Source organism: Protopterus annectens, chromosome 3.part0, assembly GCF_019279795.1.
Source record: "Protopterus annectens isolate FY-2018-M chromosome 3.part0, PAN1.0, whole genome shotgun sequence".
NCBI lineage: Eukaryota > Metazoa > Chordata > Ceratodontiformes > Protopteridae > Protopterus > Protopterus annectens.
The window spans coordinates 209,525,725-209,548,224 of record NC_056731.1 but is presented as its reverse complement, the minus strand read 5'-3'; positions in this window follow the sequence as shown (position 1 = coordinate 209,548,224).

Below are 22,500 nucleotides of genomic sequence, written 5' to 3'. Positions count from 1 at the left end.
TGCATGCAAGGGACTTGCAATAGCATATAATTTTCCTGGCTTGGACCTTCTCTGGGCATTGCCTGCTCTGGGTGAGCATACCCATGCCTCTACATAGGCACAAAAATTTCATTGTGTGGGTATGTGAGCTTAGCTACACCACACATGTGTTACTGCCCATGGCCTCCTCCCATTGGGTCCACCTATGTATTACCTGCAGTCACCATACTTACCTCCTGTATATGTTATTCTACCTTGTAGATATGTAGTCCCTTGTAAATCTCCAACCCTATATGTGACATGGTATGTCATGCAAAATTCTAAGGCCACTGCAACTACTCCCAGATATATATCACTGTGATATGTGGCTGTGTGGTAACCCTGGATGCAACATATGTTTCATCTGTGTGCCTCAGCACCTACTTGCTTTCAGATGACTAAATGATATTTTATTAACACTGTGTGAGTCATATCAGTATTGGATTACCCATATGTGGTCCACCCAGGCGTATGTTTCAATGTGTCAGTTACACCACCTAAAATACTGGCCCTCCTTCCTCTGATGAGCAACATAGGCATTGTAGAGGGTGCATCCAATTGGTGTATTACCACCCCAGGTCTCGTCCCTTCTTTGTATCAGATGCTCTACATTCACAATATTTTTAGTCATTTGAGTACATTCTTCCTCTGTGTTTCAGAGTAATCTTGCAAAAGGTGGTGATAATGATTTATGGGACAATTAGTGTGTTAAGAATGAAAATGTGGCTAGATACTGTCTGTCTGTGAATCACTTAGTCGGTGCAATGCACTAACCATATCTACCAGCAGTACTAACCCATGTACTGTTTAACATGGGACATTTAATGTCAGTGCACACCTACCAGCTCAGTGAACATGTGTACCATCATGTCATGTCATGAAAGAGAGCTATATTACATGGCATGTGATTCAGCAATGTGAGTCCATACACACCAATTGATTGGGTAACATGTCTGCTTTCCTCAACTGACAGACACAGGGTCCCTGCACAATGATCCAAGTGGATCAGGGTTTTTGTGCTCTTTCTGCACATGGATAGTCAGATAGCCCCTTTGAAAAGGTTAATGTCTCATTCATAAATGTTGCATGATATCACAGGCATCATTATATAATGGTACATTGCAGGCATCTCACTGACAACCTGCAATGATGTCACCCTGACCTTCTTTGCACTGGGAAGAAGAGGTTCCGGAGATGCAAACAGAGATTTACTGTTCATATTTTTGTGACTGTTTTATTCCACTGTGTTCATTGTTTTACAGCTGCTGAGGAACATTGGTGGAATATGGTTGACTGCAACAAAAGGTGTGAGTGCCTGTCCAGGCAGAAGGATGTGTATGTGTTGTATAGCCTCCTGTGTACAAATGCAATGGTGTTCATGTCCCCTCTATGTCTTATCATGTGCTCCTAATTGTGCTTCTTATATGCAGGTCTAGTTGTGGTAGAGAAGATGGTGTGGTTGCACTCACCTCAGTCTCTGCCAGGTGCTGCTGTGTCAGCACAGTCCTGTGTAACTGTTTATCATGAAGGAAATGAATGCTCTTCTGCTGAAGGTGACATGAGAGTTTGTTGGTACCACCAGTTTCAGCCTTTCAGAAGGGAGATGAATACTTATTGAAAGACAGACAGTGAGTGTCAAATGCGGTAACTTGGCAGCAGTTACAGATGCTTGTGGCTACTTTGGTTTGATGGCAGCTGGGTACCCACATCTACTATTTTGAATGAATTTTATATTGGATTGATTATTTGCAAGGTAGGTGGTCACTGAATGTTGGGCCAGTGGAAAACCAATTCATCCACAACATCTGCAATGCATGTGTGTGATCCAGGTGTTTGATATCTAGGCAGGTCTAGTAGCTGACCATGTCAGCAGCTCACTCACCTCCCTTTTCTACTGTTTTCTTCCCATTTCTGTATCATTGCCCATCTCCTTACATTGTCCACTCTCCCCATCAGCAGCTGTTTACCAGTTGCCTGTCTGTGTCCATCCCCTGTCTGTCCAACTTTTTGTAAGTTTATCAGAGTTGTCAGTCTGTGTCAGTATTCTATGTTCATCTGTTTCTCCTACATGCTTTTCTCTTTCTCTGTATTCCATCTGAGTCCATCCCTCATTTCCTTATCTTTCTACCTTTCTTATTTCATTATGAAAATGGGACCTATCCCTTAGAAAACTAATGAATATGCCACATTACTGCTCAGAGGTTGTCTATAATGGCACCTTATAGTCAGATCTTAATCATGATGCCAGTGTATTGGTTAACATGATTTTTCCACATTTTAACCACACAATTATCATCCTCAAACACACTGGAGTCACCACCCTGCTATGTTTAAGGCCCATATCCCTAAAGTGCTATCAAAGACCAAAGATACTTCTTCAGAGGGCTCCAACAACATTTCAGGTTGTATTATAAACAATGTCAAGTAAACTCATGCTGATTGCCTCCTTAATTTGTTTAACCTAAGCCTTGCGACAGGCTATGTTTCTGATTAATGGCTTACTGCTGCTGTGATGCTCCTTCATAAGGGTGGACCCATTAGCCTTATTAGTTTTGTCTGCAAGCTATGGAATAAATCACCACTGATCTGATAAAACAAGACGTAAAGAATTTAAAGAACAATTCAGATTTGTCAAGGGTAGGTCATGCTTCCTAACTCTTGTGAAGTTCATTTAAAAGGACACACAGGCCATGGACAATGATCACACTCTTCACACTCTCTAAATGGCTCTAGCAAAAGTATATAATGCCACACCACATGGTGGGAGTCTAAACAAGTTAAAAGCCTTACACGTAGATTCCTGTGTATTAAGATGCACTTCAAACTAGTTCAAGGAAAAAATGTATTTTGTCAGGGTCAACCATACCACCTCAGTTAAGGAAAAGGTGACCAGTGTTGTTCTCCAGGGGTCAATATCGGGCCCTTGCTTTTCTGACATTTCTTTGTCCCATCTCAACACTGACAATAAGGATTTCTGATTAGCTCGATGATTACTGCCTCTGTGACATGGATGATGTCCACAACTCAGGGACTTTAGACAATGTGCCCACAGGCATTAATACCACCAGAAATCTCTACAGTCTGAACTGTAATGCCTGTGCCTGACCATCTTGCATCTGGAACTTCCTGTAATGATGGACTGCATGACCTGCACAGCCAGACAGGATGGCAGTTGCAATGTATCTCATGGAGCCACATGTGCAGGCAATGTCTGTTACCACTGACCTCAGCTGCACTGTATGCCCCTTTTCTCTGCACTCCATGTCCCTGTTCAGCTGTTGATTATCTTCTCTGAAGCCATGGAATACATTTACAATCTCTCTGCAATGCTGTAGATGGCAATTGTACTTGCCTGGATGACTGGCCTACACATTCAGTGGTTAATTCTGAGAGCTCTAGGCATATCAGAGATAGTGCTGGAGTTCTAGCATTGCTACAACACCACTGGAATGGGGGCATAGGTGAAAAACATGAGGGACCCTCAGATGTAGGATCTGTGTCATATAGTTGCAAAGCTCTGTTTTCAGCCTGTAACTCACATGGACTTCTGTGTTGATAGATGTGATTAACCCCTCCAACTCTAGGGTTACAGGTAACATCACTTTACCTTCATACTGTACCATGTATATGTTGCCACAGTCATCAACCACAGGTGCCCTGATGATATCAGCCCTATGGTGTCCTGTAGTGAGGGACACTCCACCAGTGGAATCTATGAAATTATGAGCACATGCAACACTATTGTAAGTCCAGACACACATATACCTGTGCGGCATGCATAGTTCTACATATGATAATGCCACTATACCTTCCGTTGATAGACATATTTGTCATATCTGCAGAACACATTAGCCTGAAAAGAAAGATAGGCTAGTGGGCCTTGGTCTGTCCTTCAACTGGAGCATGCAATGGTGTGTGCTACTGTGTATAGTAATAGATGTTACTAACCTGGTACTTTCCCTTTTGACACACAGGTACTTGGTGTCATCTCAACCCCCATATCCAAGTCACCGCCCACATATGAGGGGCAGCACTCCTAGCTGGTAAGTGGCATCCAAATCTCCTCATCTTCAGTTATTTCTTTCTGTGTTTGGTGGTCCACCCCTAGTGGTGGATCTATCTCTCACAATATCCTGTGCTTTTTCTTTGCTTAGAATATCATGATAAACCATTGTTGTACCTATTGTAGAAACCTATTATGTTTGCTCACAGTATTGAAATCCTGCACCAGTACCTGCCAAATGGTCCGTCCAAGCACTTCATTCTACTGGCTAGTGAAATTTTCAGGGCATTGCCTCCCTTAGGTGGTCATGTCAGTATATTTATAACTGACGGTTAAAAAATGACACACAGTGGAGATGTGGGCTATGGTTTAACATTAAAATGAGTACACCCTTGTCTCTTCTCCCTTTGTTCACCTGGTTAACAGCCTCTGCTAGTGCAGTTATTGCTATGCACAGCCTCAGCCACACTTATCTGCATTCTTCACTGTACCCATGTCTCAACATATGGTCCTAGAACTCTGCCCCCCCGCCCCGTGGTATATGAGTCACACAATTTTTCATTTGCAAAAGTTTGTAATCTGCAGTCATTGGCAAATGGCACTGAAACTTGATGTTGCCATGGAGTCCCAGTTGCAAAAACACCATGACAACTGCCTCAGTCTCCCTAATATTCTTCTCTGTGTTGTTTATTGTTTTGTAAGGTACTTTACCAGACAGGACTCCTTTCTTAACTCTGTAAAGCTCCACTTCTACAGAGACTTTACTCAAATTCCTCCATTTTGTAGTTGAATAACTGTAATCAATGTTGCACAAAATGGTGGTATTGCATTATGGCATTCTAACTAGGGCAGTTAGCATGGAGGTTTTGCTGTGGAAGTTGGACAGTGCCACTGTCTGTGAATCATTGCTGGTGTTCAATGCACTACCTATACATGTCAGTTTAAGCCACACATGCATAGTGGACATGAAGCATGTTATTGCACATAATAAGATGGCACAGCACTATGTTGTGTGACACGAGTCACAGATGTGTGTTTGTGCACATGATCTACCATATGGCTCCTGGAGTATAAAGTACAGTTGATGTCCTTTCCTTCCCTGTTACAGTACTCATACCCTCTGGGATTCTTTGCCTGAGGTAGTCCAATGTCCAGCCTGTATACAAAAGCCTACAGTTGCTTTAAGCAACACTGTACATCACACGTTTGTTCCTCACATAGTGTAGGGGATAAAGGTGACATTCGAATGTACCATCCTCAGAACTGATAGTGCCAGTAGGAATGCCAGTCTAAGGAAAACCAAAAGGTAATCAGTGCATCCAGGAAAGAAATGAACCAGGGGGAGGAGGGAGAGAGTGAATACTGCAACAGTGAAGTAAAGGACATCTACTGTTGTGGTAAGATTTGACACAACTGTACTATGTCGTTTCATGTCACAGTTGCAGTATTCCTACCCTCTGTGAGAGTACCAAAGCTCAAAAAGAAACTTGAGAGGAGGAAGGACCAGCAGAGTCCTCTAGGCAGCCATGAAGGATGGCCCTAGCAAAACCAGCTCTAGCTCTCGAGATTCCATCCAACTTGTAGTACTTGGCAAATGTATGCACAAAAGTCCAAGTAGCTGCCTCAAGAATAGAGTTAGCATCCAACCCCTTGAAAAAAGCACCAGAGGAAACTAAAGCTCTAGTAGTATGAATCTTCATAGTTGAAGGAAGGCTCTTACCAAAAAATGTATAACAAAAATAAATAGCCTTTGAGATCCAGGAAGAAATGGTTTGCTTGGATACAGTCAATCCTAGGGAAGTGGGATAAAAAGAAACAAACAATTGATCATATTTTCTAATAGACTTAGTCTTATCCAAATAAAATGTACACCCTCTTACTAGCAGATTGCAGAGAGGGGGAAAAAGTAGGCAAATGAATAGACTGATTAAGGGACAACTGATTAACCACCTTGGGCATAAAAGGAGAATTAGTATGCAAGGACACCCTTGCTTATGAAACACCTAAACAGGAGGACAAGCCATAAGAGACTGAAGCTCAGATACCTGCCTGGCAGAAGTAAATGCAAGCAAAAGAACAGTCACCCAAGAGCAATGTTGCAAGGAAGCTAAAACAGCAGGCTCAAAAGGAGTTTGAGTTAACTTCTGCAAAACAAAATTAAGATCCCAGAGAGGAGGAACAGGCTTCCTGGGAGGCCTAATATGAAGGACGCCTTTAAGGAATTGGTTTTCTTCAAATCTAGTAGCTAAAGGAGGAGCTAAAGGCAGACATGCACAGATAGCTGATAAGTGGGCCTTAACAGAAGAATAGGCCAAACCAGCATTTAGCGATTCATACAAATAAGAAAGAACCAAAGAAACATCCACAGTAAGTCGATCCAGGTTATGAGCGATACCAACAGAAAACCTCTTTCATCTGTAAAAGTAGGATTTCCTAGCATTGGGTTTTCTGGCATCCTGCAGGACCATAAGCACGTCCTCTGAAAAAAGGTGTCTAAGTGGAATCAAAATCCTATCATGCACAGTGTCAGTTGAAGAGTGGACAGGTGGGGATGGATGAGAGATCCCTTGTCTTATGTGAGTAGGTCCACTCTTGTAAGGCAACTTGTAGTTATTGCCTTTGGCTAAGTGCAGAAGAGGGAATCAATGATGTCTCGGCCAAAATGGAATCACCAGCAAGATTTTGGGAGCATCCTGTTGAATTTTGAACAGGACTTTTGGAATGAGAGGAAGGGGTTGGAATGCATAAAGAAACATCCCCTTCCAAGAAAAAGAGAGGGTGCCACCTTCTATACCAGAGGACCTGGGATTCTGGTATAAAATAGAGGAAATTGTTTGTTCAGAGGGGAAGCAAATAGATCTACTTGAGGAGTACTCCACCAGTGGACAATGTCCAGAAGAACATCCCTGTGAAGGATCCATTCATGGGATTGCATTAAGGATGTACTCAGATTGTCTGCCACAATGTTTTGACCTGAGCGAATGTAAACTGCTTGAAGAGTCACTTGATACTGGACAGCAAGATCCCACACCAGGAGTGCAGAGTGCCAACCAGCAAAGAAGATAAGATCTTGTTCCTCCCTGTTTGTTTATATACCATACCACTGTGGTTTTGTCTGTAAATACCTTGAGATGTCCGGGGAGAAAAGAAGATGACAAGACTGAAGAGCCAGTAAAAGAGCTGTCATCTCTTTGACACTGATGTGCTGCTTCTGCTTAAGAGCGGCCACACACCTGTACATTTAGGGATCCAAAAGCTGCTCCCCTTCCCACATTTGAAGCATCTGGGAACAGTTCCTGAGAGAGAAGAGGGGGATGAAAATGGAGCCCTGGATTTAGAGACAACTACTGGCTCCACCAGTGAAGTTCCTTCTTGAGACAAGGAAGAAGACAAACTACAAAGTCAGGAGGATGTGCATGTTGAAGCCAAACTGACTTCAGAAACCACTGAAACTTTCTCATGTGGAGTTTTGCCAGAGGAAGCATAGGAATGGTAGATACCATGAAGCGCAGAGCTCTCCAAAACTCCCTGGCTGTAATAAAGACCAGAGAAAGGACAGTATGAAAGAAGAAAATGAGAGTTAAGGCCCTGGGAGGAGGCAGGGATGCCAGCATAGGAGCCTGAATCCTGCAACCTAGAAAAAAATTATCCTGAGAAGGAACCAGAGAAGATTTTTTGAAGTTTATTGTGAACCCCAGGCTCTGAAGAAGGGAAATGGCAAAATGAAGATTTTGCAACAGGATCTCTGGAGATGAGGCCTGAATCAGCAGGTCGTCCAAGTAAGGAAATACTTGAATCCCCTGAATCCTGCAAAAAGCAATCACAGGAGAGAGGCATTTGGTGAATATCCTTGGGGCAGTAGAAAGGCCAAAGGGCAAAGCAGAGAACCAAAAATGCCAGGAAGCAACAGAGAAATGCAAAAACTTCCTGAAAAGGAGATGGATCAGAATATGGAGATAAGCATTCTTGAGATCCAGAGACACCATATAAGCCTGAGGAAGCAAAAGAGGAAACAGAGTCTGAAGGGACAACATTCAAAAAGTGGGCAACTTTAGAGAACTGTTTAGATGAGAGAAGTCTAGAACTGATCTCCAAGTACCATCATTTCTGGGAACTAGAAACATTCTGGAGTAAAATCCCCTCCCCCTTTGGGAACCAGCAGCAGGTTCCCCAAACAAGTGTTTATTACCAAGAGGGGCATCCATCAACTTAGCCTTGAGATCATCAGGCAATGGTTGAAGTCAAAGCCAAGACTACCTCTTCATCATTGTCCCAAAAGCAGCAGAGGAAGAGGCATCTGCTGCATCATAAGTATTTTTGACGGAATGACAAACCACATGAGAGGATGCCCCTAACAAAGAAAGAGTAGAAGTTTTACCCTCAGAATCTGGGAGATCAGAAATATCCTGACAAGCTTGAGAAATTGGAGCCAACACATACCTGTAAATAATGGGTATGATAATTATTGTCTACAAAATCTAAGGTAGCCGAGGTGTAAACCTTACCTAGCCTTTCCATGTTTCTGCTGTCTTTATCAGAAGGTGGTACTAAGAAGAGAGAAGAAAATGACAAGGCTTGTCAGAGGGTACAGACATCACTGAGGGATCAGCAGCAGGACATTTGTACAAAAAGTTATAGTCCTCAGTCACCCTGTAAAACCTATCAGGTTTCTAGGGAGCAGGTGGCCGACAATCAGGAGCTTTAGAGGCATTAGAAAATGCATCCAACAAAGCAGCCAAAACAGGAGGAATAGCAGAAGGTTTTGGAGATTCCACCTACAGCAACTCATAGTACCTCTTATGGATTTCAAAGACCTGACCATAATCCCATTTAATAATTTCTATCATCCTGGAGATTGGTTCATATGTGAATACTAGGCTAACTGCCTTGAAGGGTCATTTTAAGCCTAGTCAATAACCCAAGGATCAAACCATACATCTTGTGCCTATGAGGCAAAGGCTTTAACCATTATGCCAAACCTTCCTTCCTGTGTCCCCAAAATAATTTTTTTTGTAGGGAGTATCAGGACTGTTAGACTCCTCTTCCTTTAACCCATAGCCCAAAGGAGAATGAATTTGGGAAGAGTAAGTAAGGGATTCCTTATCAGACTCCAACTTCTCCTCAGAGGAATCTTGTTCCCTGGCATTTTAAGGGGAATAGAGGACCAAGGGGGAGCTGAGACAAAACCTCCCTGAATAGGGTTTAATGTCATCAATGCATTAAACAAACCCTGAGGGAAGGTCTCTCACTCACTCTGTGGATCCTTAGGAGTAGGAGAGACATGTTTAGTTTTTCATTTTTTCTTTAATAGGATGACTGCAAAACTTAGAAAACTCTGACCCAGGATGGCATTCAATAACAGTAGTTGGGACTTCTTCCCTAACTAAAATCTGAGGAATACCCTTAGGCCCCTCAGAAAAAATCAGTCTTGGTTCCCCCTGAACATTTGAAATGGACATATGCACAGCCTGATTGGACATGCTGAAAGCCAGATCCCCACCAGGCTCCAACCTGGTCATGGCAGAGGAATCCAACAACAAAACCAGGTGAACCTCCAGGTTCTCATTGATCTCAGAAGAAATGCCTTGCAGAGGCTGGACAGGGGAAGATTCCAGTCTTGGTTTCTTCCATGGTATCCTTAGTGAGAAACTTAAGTCACTGATTCTCCAGATACAAAGCAAGAAAAGAAAGCCTATTTCACAGAGTCTTTGGTATGAAAGCCTGACAGAGCAGGTTGTATGGTCATGAGAGGCACCTAGGCAAAATAAACATTATTCATGGTGGTCTTTATAGGAAATCTGTCTCTCACACTGGCATTTACCCTCCTTGGATGACATTAACCCCAGAAGCAACCAAAACCTCAAGACAAAATGAAACCCCAATTGTGTACTTATCTACAATGGCTCAGAGACCTGCAAACAGAACATATGCATTCAGTCTGATGACTGAGAGAAGTGTTTGGACTGGTTGCTAAGATGCAGGTGTTCAGACCAATGACTGAGAGATGATTTCAGACTGGTGGCAAAGAAGTTCTGAAGATGGTATGTCTGGACATCACCTTTATGCCCTATGCTATATGAGGAGCATACGTGTGATGTACGGCGTACCTTAAATCAATAGTAGGCTTTTGTATACTGGTCAGACATTGGGCTACCCATGGCAGGACATCCCAGAGGTTATGAATACTGCAACATGTGAACAGAAGGACATCTACCAAGTGGCCAAGGCTACCTCAGGAATAATAGAAATGCAGGACTATTAAGTTATGTGCCATGTATAGTAGGATTTTCCTGTTCTTCTTGCACAGGGAATTTTAGGAATCCTTGCTGATCCATTATGATGATCCTATTAAGAAGAAGGATGCTTGTTGTGAACTGGACCAGGTGTCAAATGATGCCATTGACATCACCCATTCTGGGGAGAAGTACTGACATCAATATGACATTATGAGGCAGCACCTCCCCAACCTGCTCCAACAATATGAGGCAGAGGTTCAGAAAAGTGAGCCAGAGCTGTACTGTATACAATATTGTACATGTATATACCATATACAGTGTTTTACATGCTACATACTGTGTGCATTACTGTACATGTATGTACTGAGCACAGTGTTGTACAGGTATGCCCTGCATACAGCATTATACATGCATGCATAATAGAATGTGCTTATTTACAGCTGCAGAGGAGAGTTGGCTGAAGATGGCTGGGTGCTGCAGAATGCCAGATGACCCCTCCCAGCAGTGGAATGTCTATGACATCTGTTTTAGTGAATTGTGCCACTGTATTTGTTTATTTAACCTCTTTCCATTGAGTTGTCTTTCTGTAGATTCAGATGTGGAAAAAGAGGAGAAAAAGCCACTTGGTATTTATCACTCACTGCCTCTAGTGATGGATCATAAGTGTCACCAGGTCTGCCTCTCAACATGGGGTGGTGGTTCCTCTTTCTGGATGCGACCTTGAGAGGTTGCATGTGGCCTCACTGCCAGCATGTTAGGGAGGGGAGTGAAAGCTCCTCTCCAAAAAGTGGCCTAGAAAAGTCTCCAATGGTTGTCTGGTATCAGTGCCAGAGACTAGTCATTGCTGAAGTGTATCAGCAAAAATATGGATGCCTTGGCATCTTTCATTTCCTCTGTAGTTCAGTAACTATGTACTAGCAGCTACACAGTATGCGCTGTGGAGGTCCTTTAAAAATCGGTCTGTCAGATCGACACTTACAAGACGCTACTGCTTCTGCATTTACATATCCTCTGTTTTTTCACAAAGTACATTCATAATGAATGAATTGTAATATGTTTGACATGCTAATGATAATATTTTATTAGTCAGGCAAAACATCTAGAGTAATGTTTGAGGTTAATAATTATATACCATAATTTGTTTAACAGGCCTGTGATAGGAACATGGGAGTGTAAGACACAAACATTGCAGCTTAAGCTTTTCTTAGTAAATTTTGATGGCTTTGATAATATAGTGTGACATTAATCTGCAGTTTTTTTTAGGTTCATAGGTAGGTACTAGGCTATCGACCCTAGGGCTTATACAAGCCCAGCCAAAAATGTACCCTGGCTTTTGCCACCCAAGAAAATTATTTTACTGTTGAGCAGAGCCACAGAAGTGATTCCCGGGGTGAATTTCTTATTTCCCATCCAATCATCAAGATTTTTCTTGAAGAGTGCTAATGAGGAGCTTTGTTTGATATAGATAGGTAGTTTATTCCAGAGTATGGGAAGTGTCTGGGACAGGAATCTATCCCTCCGGCATGTTCTGTTTATTGTGGTGACAAGGTTTTGGTCCCTAGAGCATGTAGCTCAGAGGGATTGGGATTTCTTTAAGTAGAGCATGTCCAACAGCTCTGGGTTTGACATAGCTTTGTATGTTAGGCAGAGATCACCTCTGAGTAGGCGATATGTGACAGAGTAAAGCTGGAGTTCTTTGAGACGGTCTGCATAGGGCTTCTGTTTGAGGCCGGTAATCCTCTTTGTGAGTTATTTTTTTGGCCTTTCCAGTTGTTGTAGATGTCCTGTGAGGTACATATCAAAAGCGGCATTGTACTCTATAATGGGTCTAATGAGTGATGAGTAGAGGGGAACAATGACCTCTTTTTTTTCTGGATGAGAAACCTTTTGTGATGAGGTGTGCCATGTAGAAGGATTTCCTGACTACTGTGGTGATGTGATTATCAAAGGAGAGACTACTGTCCACCTGTGTCCCAAGGTCTCTTATCACACTTTTGGTGTTAAGTATACTACCACCTATGTTGTAGTTCATGGGTACAGAGTTTTTACCAAAGGGGCTGTCAATGCACTTTTTGGCATTGAGCTTGAGGCCATGGCTTTGACACCAGGCTTCTTTCTCAGTCAGGCCCTTTTGTAGGATGTCCACATCGTTAGGAGTTTCAATTATGGCTCCTAGTTTGCAGTCATCTGCGGACTTCATTAGCCAAAGACCTTCTGTGTTAGCCTCTACTTCAGAGAAGTAGATACCAAGCAGGAGAGGACCCAGGACTGAATCCTGTGGTACTCCACTTGTCACTGGTCTGAAGTCGGATTTGGAGTCTGCTACTTTCACAGTGTGGGTTCTGTCAGTGAGCCAATTGGCAACCCATCTTGTGACATAGGGATTTATACCTAGTTTACTGAATTTATCTATAATTCCAGAGTGGGGGATGGTGTCAAAAGCCTTGGCAAGATCTAGATAGGCTGTGTGAACCACCTTACCCTCGTCTACGGCTTTGGTGACTGTTTCAAAGAAGTCTATCATGTTTAGGAGACATGATTTGCCTTTTATAAACCCGAACTGGGTGGGGTCCAGAGTTTGGAGATTACCAATGTCTTTGTTTATAAGTTACATGGCCTTGCAGACCAGACTTGTCAGGCTAATGGGGTGGTAGTTCCCGGGTTCCATGGTGGCTCACCCCTTGTGGAGTGGGATAACCGTCACTATGCGCCATTCAGCAGGCACAAAGCCTGAGGTGAGGCTATGATTGAACATGGTACTTAGGTGGGGTACCAGTTCATTCTGTAGTTCATGTAGAATGCAGCTCGGGATGTTGTCTGGTCCCATGGATGCTGTGTTCTTGGCTTTGGAGAGTGTGGCTTTTACCTGTGCAGCCATGATTACAGAAACTTTGCATTCTTCCAGTATAGCAGTATAGAGATGGGCCCTTTAGGGGGGTGAGAGGGGGGTAAAGTTAGCACTGAACCTATCTGCCAGGATGTTGGCAATATCAGTTGGGTCTGTATATTTACTGCCATTGTGCTGTAACTCAGAGCAGATCTGAGTGTTGCCATTGAGATTCTTGACATAGCTATAGAATGCTTTGTGGTTGTCTTTAGAATCAGTGGTGATTTTGTTTTCGTAACTAGCTTTGGAGGATTTTATCAGGGATCACAGCTTTTTACTGAGGCTGACCAAGGAGCTCCTCCATTCATGGGATTTTACTCTCTTTTGCAACAGTTTCTTCCTTCTGTTGTACAGTTTGTTTATGGCAGGGGACCACCAGATTGGCTTCCTTTTTTTTGGAGGATAGCGTCTTGATTCTGTTTGGGATAGCACGATCCATGCACTCATGTAAGTGCTTATAAAGTGCAATTGTGTAGGACTCAGCAGTCGTGAGTGTATTGTCCATCTGCATGGGTGTCATGAAGTTCACCACTTCTGTCTTAAGAAGTATGAAGATGGATTTGGAGAATTTTTTTACTGTGGTTTCCTTAATGGGTGGTGGGGGCAGGATGTGGATATCTAGGGTGATTAGCTTATGGTCAGATCGGACCAATGAAGCGTTGACTTTAGGTGTGGAACACCGGTCACTCATGTTGGTAATGACTAGATATAGGATATTGTTGCCTCTGGTTGGGGTGTGGATAAGCTGATCCAGGGCATTGGAGTTTATGAATTCCAGAAAGCGTTGAACAAAGGAGTTGGTACATGAGTAGTTTTCCCAGTTAATGGTGGGGTAGTTGAAATCGCCCATTATTAGGGTGTTTGGTTTAACCCTAATATTTTCCAGTACATCAAGAAAACAGGAGTGGGAATCCTGGGGCATGGTGAGAGATCTGTAGCAAGCTACAATTTGGATTGCAGTTTTGCCCAGAGTTAGTTGCACTTGGATAACCTCGGATGCATTATGCTGAGCAACTAGCCTGGAAGTGTGGATATCCTTAATGAATATCGACACACCTCTGCCTTTAGTTTTCTGGTCCAGGTTACATGGCCGAAATGTGTGGTATGGGTATAGCCTGGTAGTGCAGGGGTGCTCTCTGAAGCCTTGAACCAGGTCTCAGTCACTGCACAGATATCAATGTTCTCTGTTATAAGGAGTGCTTCGAGTGAGTGCATTTTGAGATTTAGACTTCTAGCATTGAGTAGCATCACCCTCAGTTTTTGCTTGCCTGTTCCTGTTACAGTGGTGAATTTGTCATTTCAACCTTGCCTACAAAAGGCACTATAGGGGCGGCAAGAACCTTAGCCAGTATCCAGAATCCCAGGGGTGACAGGTGCAGGCCATCTCTGGCCAAGTATTGTGGTCTGTCGACCATGTCATCCCAGGCAGACATATACTGGATCCCTTTAGAATGACACCAGAAGCTTAGCCAATTGTTGAAGTCAATAATTTTGTGCTTGTACTGCGGTATCATTCTGGGTGATGGCAGAATGCTACTCAGGGCTAGGGTCATACCTGCCTGGGCTACAAGATCAGAGAGCTCTTCCATGTCTCTTTTCATGTAGTCCAGGGAGGTACGTCTCTGGTCATTCATACCAACATGGACAATGACAGAGTCATATTTGTAGTTGCTGTGGAGTGACCTGAGTGCATGGGTTATGTGACAGATCCTGGCACCTGATAGGCAGCTAACAGTAACCTTCTCCTTGTTTAGCCTGGGGAGTGGGATATTAGTGTGCCTGACTATAGAGTCACCCATGACTTGTGTGTTGGGTACGTTCTTTTGCTTTATTGGCTGTAGTTGAGTGGCATACTGAGTCTGCGGGCTATGTATCATTTGGATTGTGTTGGGGGGGCGGAGATTGCTTGCATTTCTGCTTTGGAGGTCTCTGTTGCTTGAGCAGATTATTATTGAAAGCCTCCGTGAATGTTTTGTGTTTCTATGTGTGGATTTTGATGGTGTAGATTTAGTGACACTATGTGATGAGTGTGGTGTGGTTCAAGTGTTTACCTTCCCCTCATGACTGTCAAGTTCAGTCTTGGTTGGAGAGAGCTTTATCTCCAGTTTGGCTAGATAAGTGCATCTCTCACAGGTTGTAGTGTTGGGTCGTAGGAGGAGAGGGTTGTCTGTGTACATGAGGCAATTTCTACATTGCCTCAAGATGCCCAGATTCATCAGATGCCATTTTTCTTATTTATTAAACAGGTGAGCCCACAAAGCATAAGTACCTCCTTTCTAGGGTGACCTGGGAGGACTGTCTAGTTAAATAACTTGACTGAATTCTAAAGTATGCAAGTAAAGACAGAGCCAACTGATTCAGGACCACTTTGTTAAAAAGACTGTAACAAGGTAAGCTGTTTCTTATAATTAACTTAGTTTTCAAAAAGCTATTGGTTTATTTTGTTTACTATAACCATGTTACATGTACAACTCACAAGCTGCAAGTGAGCAAATCAATACATTATCTAGTATATTGACATAAAGGTGTCAAAATACACTGCAAACTTATACACTGCAAACTTAGACTAAACCACTTTGGAAATAGGAAACCAAGATTCTAGTGACATGACATCAAGATTCTAGTGACATAACATCAAGATTCTAGTGACATGACATCAAGATTCTAGTGACATGACATCAAGATTCTAGTGACATAACATCAAGATTCTAGTGACATGACATCAAGATTCTAGTGACATAACCACATCCATCCATCCATTCATAACCCCTTTTTCCCATTTTTACACATGGGGGTCAGGATGTCACTTCAACAGTGACAATCATCTAAAGCCAAGGTCTACACCACTGGGTGGCTATCCCTGCTGTGGTCATTCTTCCACACCACATACTCACACTTATGGACAATTTAGAGTATCTAGTCCACCTATTGCATGTCTTTGGAGTGTGAGAGGAAATCAGAGCACCCGGAGGAAACTCACCTGAACAAAGGAACCAAACCCAGTACAACAGGGTGAAGTTCATTAATAGCTAATAGTATTACTCCTTTCTGCAAATCTGCCAGCTGTATTAATGGTGACTGAAATAATTGAAATAAAGTGCTATTTTTAACAATAAGGCAAAGGAAGCACATTATTATATAAAGTTATATTGGTTCCATTCCCTACCATCACGTCATTTTACTGAAATTTATGTTACTTAGATCACCTATCACTCCCACACCCTTTCATAAAGTGGAGAAATACATTTGTGTGTGTGTGTGTGGGAGGGGGGTTCTTCTCAGATGCTGAGTCTTTAACTGAGCATCTCTGAACTTATTCTAACAGGCTCTGAGGATGAGGTACTTCAGAATGAGGGCAGAGCACAGGCTGATCTCATCTGAGAAACATGCCATTCATAAACATGTACTTGTTTATGTTACTGACTGTAATTTTTTTAGGGTATGCTTGAGACAAGAACAGGAAATAATACTCTGAAAATTCAGTAGCTCTTAGTTTGTACAGTGTTTTGATAATTTGTGTGTATAGTAATTCAAATGCTTTTTAAATCTAATGAACTGTGAGCATATATTCCTCCATGAGTGCATTCTGGTATTTAAGCAACAATATCCAGTATAAGACAGTCTTATTGAAGCTTGACAAAAGGCATCTTAGAGTGGTGGAAAAGCAGGGAAAAAACTGATATACTTCATATGAAGAGTGCTAAGAGACCTGTGAAAGTACTCTAATTTCCAACACAATACAGTGAACTCTCAGTTAACAGGCACCCATGGGGATTGGTAGATGTCAGATAATTGTAGTTTCTGGTTGCTTGAAAGTTACTTTTAAAAATAGGCCTGACTAATACTGTACCCTATACTATTTGTCTGACTGACTTGTTCTCAGGTTGTGGAGACAGGGAAGTTATTCCTGTCTTCCATTTTAAAACTCTAAAACTCTATAAATGCAAGGTATGTTTTTTGCGGGGGGGGGGGGTACAGAAAGTGCAACACATGAAAATTGTATTGTATTTCTATGATTTTTTTTTTTTTTTGCCGGTTATTTGAGAGTGCTGGTTGCTTGAGTTCCAGCTACTTGACAGTTTACTGTACAACTAAAGGAGGCAGAGATCAGTGATCTCCAGATCTCCCTCCCAATTCTCCCGCCTACTGACTTAATGAGCTAAATGAAAAACACTGTTTCAAATCTCCATTCCAATCCATTTCAGAACAAACTGAATACAAATCTGTCTTGATCAGTGTGATCCAGTCTGTATTACAGTGCCTACTAGCAAAATATTATAATACAATGTGATTATGATGAAACAAAATAAACTAATTGGGACTAACTATATCATGCAACAAAGATCAGTGGAGTAATACCACAGAATGCTAGCAACAAGAATTTAACCGCAAATAAATAACAGTTACTGTATATACAGAATCATAGCAAGGGTGGGGTGGAGGGTGTGCAAAGTGGTAGGGGCACAACTGATAAGTACAGTTCCTGCATTCTTTTTTCTGTACCAGCATTTCAGAATGCTGGTATAAAAAAGCACTTCAGCACTTTATGTATGTGAATCAAATGCTCAAAATATTCGGCAAGGCACACAGGCCCAGAATGTACCAGTTTATCAAAAGGATGGGTCAAAAAACAGATCTTGGGTGAAAGTGGCAGGGACATCATCAAAAAAGCTGTACAATGCGAATGCGTTGAAAAAAATGGAACAACAGAAAGAGGCAATGGAAAAGAAAATAGGTAATAATCATTGTGATTTCAAAATATTTAATTTCTCTTCCATCTCTTTAAGTTTTGAAGCCTGCAATGTTTTAAGTTAGGACTGGAACTTTGGGCCCAGCAGCAAGAGTGGGCAAATGTGATGCAATAAATTGTTTAAGAGACTATGTTCACAAGCTAAATTTAAAAACTTTATTTGAAACAGATAAAAAAGATGTGGGAATTTTTCACAAACCCAGTTTGTTTAACCTGCTCTTTAAGAAAGGTCTAGAGCTGTTTTTAATGATGTGTGAATTACAGATCATTCAACTATTAGAAAATAAGCCTAGTTACAGATATTATAATATGTCTCCCAATGAAACAATGCGGTTAATGATTTAACTAAAAATTACAATATATCGATTTTTAAAGCAGATAAGGGAAATGCTTTGGTTTTATTTGAAAGGAGTGATTATAATTGCAAAATGTTTGATTTACTGGCAGATGAAATGTATTATAAAAGCATTCCTTTCAGTGAAGTAAGAAAAGCTTATTCTTGGATTGATTCTTTCATAGAGGAATGGTTTTGTTGTGGAAAAATCACAGATGCTTTGAAGAAATATTTTACTTAGGGTAGACCACCCTAAGTTGAGCCAAATTTTCAGACTACCAAAATCATATAAAGATATAGATAACCCCCCCAGAGACCTATAGTGACAAGTGCTGATAGTAAGACTGAGCCAATGGCGATTTATGTGGATAAGCATTAACAAAGAGTAGTCCAACTAAATCCAACTTATATTAAAGATTCCTTTGATTTTATTAAAAGACTTAAAGAAATAAAAGTAATTAAATCTGATTTATTAATGACCCTTGATATTAAATCATTGTACACTGTAATTCTATATGATGAGAGAATGGAAACAGTGCATTTTGAATTAGAGAACTCCAATATTTTTTTTTAAATTACTGTCAGTCTCCTAATGGAAATTTTAGATGTAATTTTGAGTTACAACTTTTTTGAATTTAATGGTAACATCTACCATCAAACAAATGGAGTTGCAATGGGGGCAGCAATGGCCCCAAGTTATGCGAATCTGTTCCTGCAGGGTTGGGAGAGAATGAATATCTTTGAAAGCATCTATTCTAAACATATAATTATCTTTAAATGCTTTATTGATGATGTTTTATGGTTTGGAAAGGGGAGATGATACTGTTAGAACAGTTTTTGGGTTATTTGAATGGAGTAAGTTTGTATCTTAAATTCACAAGTGAATATGATTCTAACAGCATTCATTTTTTGGATGTGACTGTCTTTAAAGATAAAAAGAGATGATTCACTAAAATCTACAAAAAGCCAGTTCAAAACAATACCTATCTACATTACATGGGTATGTATTCTAAAAAGACGAAAGCTAATATAGTAAAGGGTTCATTGATGAGAATCAACAACCTCACCATCAGTGATGATGGTTTTGTTAGAGAAAGCCAGGATTTATGTGATAGGCTTTCAAACAGAGGTTATCCAGACAAGTTATTGGTGGAAGCTTTTTCTGAAATATATGATAAAAGAAAGCAAGGTGAAAAGGTTATTAGAAATTCTAACAAGAGAGATTTCAGGACAGCTATGCCAATAAATAATGGTGTGGACACTTGTGGCATTAAGAATACAATGAGAAGTAACTGGAACATTTTTAATTAAAATCCTGAGTTTTTATGCAATAAAGGGGAAAAAGCTTCAAAAATTATTTTCAAGCTAAGTTAAGGAACCCAGGGACAGTGTTAAAAGTAATAAGATATGTATGTTTAAATGTTTTAATTGTAGATTATGTGATTTTTTTTTCTATGTTGAATGGAATGTTATTAATATAAATGGCATAAAAATCAGAATCAAAGGGCAGTTTACTTGAAACCTAAATCTGTGGTTTATTTAGTTAAGTGCATGTCATGTCCTGCTTTCTATGTAGATCGAACAAGTAGAGAGATATACAAACGTATATATAAACATAGACATGCTGTGACAGTCAAAGATGAAAGGAATGCTTTAGCTAAACATTTTAAATTAGAGAAGTGCAAAATTAGTTTTAAGTTTTTAGTATTGAATCAGATTGTAGAATATGAAAATAATTTTAATGCAGAAGAAGAACTAGGTTGGTGAGAATATATGTGTCATGTCAAATTAAATGCATGCCATGCACCGGGATTTAAATAACCGTGAAGACTTTGTTGCTTATTTGTAAAGGAAAAAGCTTAAACACTAGCCAGTTGTCCGCTGGGTAGTCATGTGATTATTGTGTGTTTTATGATTATGTTTGTGTATTTACACAACTAGAATTTTAGAATGTATGTCAGTTTGAAAAACTCCTGTGTGATAAAAGCGCTTACTGTTCTTTTGTATTAAACAGACTTGGTTTTCATGAATTGGTCTGAATTTTTGTTTTTGTTTTTTACTTTATGTATGTTAAGCTTTAGCAAGCCGATATTAGCATGCTACAGTTTTAAAAAAGTAGTTTTTTTTTTACTCTTCAGTTGAAGAACTGTGGGGACATGGATCTATATGTAGGAAGCTAATTAGTAATAAAAGCAAAAGTCCTTTTCTTCTTCTTTTTTTTTTTTTTTGCCAGGGGGTTGTGGGATGCTTTATAGGGGGCTGCCATGAAGCTCTAGATGAGCAAGCTATGGCTCTGTGCATATATAACAATAAATGTCCACCTGACAATGTAAACATTGGTTTTAGTTGTTGCTCATTGTTGATGTGACACCTCAACCCATGTGCAAAAATGGGAAAAAAAGAGGATATTGGTGGGTGGATTCAAATAAAGAAATAATAATCATTTAATTATTTAATTATTTCCTTCTCAGTGTTCAAATACTGCATCCTTTTTGAATAACTTCATTCAAAATGATTTGTTTACTTATAAATTATAGAAACAAACACTGCTATATTGAACTTTCTGTGAAGACCTGAAGTCACTTGTAGCAGAACACAAAAGTCTGAACACTACCTAATACAAGTAAATATCAAAAAGATATATCTAATAGTACTGGCTTATTGAAGAAAGAAACATCATATGCTGAACTGAACTCAAAATGAAAATGTCTCCAGGCACCAAATGATTGCAAATGCATAAATAACCCAACATTAAGAGGGTAATTGAAAAGACTGTAAGAAACCAACTTATTCCTGTCATCTTAAGATAATGTCAGAACCAAATGAAGCTGATATTTTCTAGCAAAGAAATGAAAAGATTGTTGTTTTACAAGACCGTTGCCAAAACCTAGCATCACAAATGCCACTGAAGAGGATCTGAGCCAAAGCCCAAGCCTAAAGGATAACTTTACTACTAACAAATGAAACACAATGGGCCCATTTTCAAAAGACTTGCTCTCAGTATAAGTGACCACTTACAATAAGAGCAGGCTGAGAGTAGGTCTTTTATAATCTGGCCTGTGGTGTAAGCCTGTTTATAGAAAAGCTTTACACCAAAGTAAGTCACTTACGCTGAGAGCAAGACTTACGGAAACAAGGCAGACTTACACTGAGAACAAAACCTTTAGAATCTGGTCCAATGTGTTGATACAGAAAGTTGGCAATTTTTGTAAATAGTGGAAGTCATAAGAAACAGTGTTTTATAAAACATCAATGTCATTAATTTTGTTAAAGCAATGCTACAGATACTGGGTCAATTTACCTATTAGTTTCTGATCTGGGAAGTTGTGGTAGAAGTATTTTGCAAAATAAATGTTGTTAATTATCAAATACAATGTCTAGAATGTAATAAGATTCTTGTATTGTATATGGGTCTATATTACAAGATCGAATGTATAGGTGATCAAACACCTAAACATTGAACTTGTAATATCAAACCTACAAAAGTCGAATGCTGCAGGGAAACACGTCGGTTGTCCACAAAAATAAAAAAATAACAACACCGAAACTAAGTGGGGGGCTTTGCCCCCCACACCCGCCTGATGTGGGGGGCTGTGCCCCACCCCCCCAACTAAATATACCAACTATGAGATTGCTCTACAGTAGACAAAATGGCAAAATCTGGCGAACGGCCAAGGGAAATCTCTCCCCGTGTTAAATTGGCCATTCGGTGTTTTTTGCTTTCGATATTACAAGTTCGATGTTTAGGTGTTCGATCACCTAAACATTAGATCTTGTAATATAGACCTGTATAATTATATTATAAGTTTGTGCATTATCATTATGACTGTAGCATTTTCTACATTATGTATATTAAAACATTAGAAGATTTGCCAGAAGTGGTACCAAAACACTTGCACACACTGGACATTTGAACAGGCAGCTGGTTAGTGATGCATCTGAAATTTGTCTCACCTAATGTTTTGCTAATGTTTTCTAAAGTCACTGTATGGGTTTTAAATGGAGTAATGTAAAGAAATGCCAATGGGAAAAGAGTAATAACCACATCACCCTCAGAGGTGACCTTCACTGCAGTGGAGGATATATCTCCTCATCTTGAAAGGTTTCCTTTCTATTACTTTCTAAATGTTTGCATGGATGAATTTGCTTTGATATTTGGTTGCATTTACTATTTTTACTTTTGTATCATTGTGTTAACTTGTTCAGTTACAAAGTGAGTCAAATCTCTGTCACAGAGGAAAGCAATGGAAACGTTCTCTATGATAAGACTAG